Source organism: Eucyclogobius newberryi, unplaced genomic scaffold, assembly GCF_026437365.1.
Source record: "Eucyclogobius newberryi isolate DKJ021-1_F unplaced genomic scaffold, fEucNew1.0.hap1 SCAF_13, whole genome shotgun sequence".
Classification (NCBI taxonomy): domain Eukaryota; kingdom Metazoa; phylum Chordata; class Actinopteri; order Gobiiformes; family Gobiidae; genus Eucyclogobius; species Eucyclogobius newberryi.
Window position 1 is genome coordinate 30,315,384 of NW_027315757.1, and position 2,102 is coordinate 30,317,485.

The window sequence follows — 2,102 nt, forward strand, 5'->3', positions numbered from 1 at the left end:
CAAGACAGTGGCCCTGCTCATCAGTGCTGCACACAGAGTACTCGTGTAGTGTCCAACTGTGCATTCAGAGGAGAATCTTTACTCCAAACAAGCCCCTTGACTTCATTGAATCCCACAGGTCTTTGGGCGTATGATCCGGAATAATGAGACGTTTGTTATGTTGGTGAGGTTGTTATTGATTTTACAGTATCTGCTCTTTAGTAAGGTTATACATCTGTACGGACACCAAGGGAAATCATCAAAGTGAATTATAACTGACCAGCGGCATATTGATATATCTTTTATTTAAAGCACAATGGCACAACGGGAAGCTTTGTGGAATTGTTAAACTGCTTAAACTGGTGTTAAAGTCCCTGTGATGGTTAAATATGTATTTTCAGTTTCCGGTGTCTCCCGCTGCTGTCTCTGGCTTGCAACATAAACATCCTTGGTTGAGCGGTCAGATCCACTGGCCCACAGGTTGGCAGGTGTGATTCCAGTTCCTTCAGGTGAATACTGCCGTTTAGTGCCTTGCCCCCAGTGTCTGCATATCCTGGTGTGCACGGGTGATTACTTGATGTGATGTTAGTGCCTTCAATAAAAATCCATCCATGCATTTTCTTCCGCTTTATCCGGGCCTGGGTCGCGGGGGCAGCAGTCTAAGCAGGGACTCCCAGACTTGCTTCTCCCCAGACACTTCCCCGAGGCGTTCCCAGGCCAGCCGAGAGACATAGTCCCTCCAGCGTGTCCTGGGTCTTCCCCGGGGCCTCGAGCTCCTCACACTGTCTCTAAGGGAGCGCCCAGCCACCCGGGGGGAGGAAACTCATTTAGACCGCTTGTATCCGCGATCTTGTTCTTTCGGTCACTACCCAAAGCTCATGACCATAGGTGAGGATAGGAACGTAGACCGACCGGTAAATAGAGAGCTTTGCCTTTCGGCTCAGCTCCTTCTTTACCACAACGGTCCGATGCAGCGACTGCATCACTGCAGCCGCTGCACCGATCCGCCTGTCGATCTCACGCTCCATCCTTCCCTCACTCGTGAACAAGACCCCGAGATACTTGAACTCCTCCACTTGGGGCAAGGACACCCCACCCACCTGGAGAGGGCAAGCCACCTTTTTCCGGTCGAGAACCATGGCCTCGGATTTGGAGGTGCTGATTCTCATCCCAGCCGCTTCACACTCGGCTGCAAACCGTCCCAGTGCATGTTGCAGGTCCGGGTTTGATGAAGCCATAAGGACAACATCGTCTGAAAACAGCAGAGATGAGATCCTGTGGTCCCCAAACCGGACACCCTCCGACCCCTGACTGTGCCTAGAAATTCTGTCCATAAAAACTATGAACAGAACCGGTGACAAAGGGCAGCACTGGCGCCGGACCGGGCGTTCTTCCCGATCACCCCTCTCCAGATGTAGAATAAACGGAGTCCCCGGTCGGTGCACTGTCCAGTACCCCTCCCAAAGACTCCAAGAAGGCCAGGTACTCACTGCACTGCTCTTCGGCCCGTAGGCTGACACAACAGTGAAAGACCTGTCCCCCACCCGAAGACGAAGGGACGTGACCCTCTCGTCCACTGGGGTGAACTCCAACACTTGGCGGCTGAGCTGAGGGGCTATAAGCCCACTCCAGCCCCTCTCGAGGAGGGGCTGGACCTGTCACCAAGGATCTGTTTGCCTTGGGAGACCCTACCAGGGGCTTAATGCCCCCGACAACATAGCTCCTGGGATCATTCGGGCGCTCAAACCCCTCCACCATGTTAAGGTGAGGTTCAAGGAGGGGCCTTCAATAAAAATTCGCTATTTATTTTGTATTTAAAACCAGCCTTGCAACATTTGTCGACATCAATCCAAATACAACCCTCTTGAGAAACCCTCATATTTGGCTATGTTAGATGCCTTTGTATGTGATTATACTGTCAGACAACAGAAACAACAGAAACTAACAATGTATTTTCACATGAGAACTTTAGAGGGAGCTCTATCTAAAGTTACTTAGTTCCGCCTTAAGACACCAGGATTATAATGCAGTACAGCTGTCAGAAAAAAATGGAGAAACAAAATGGGAATAGAAGGTCACTGTGTGTCCTCTGCACTGGTGACCTTAATATCATTAGAGAACAC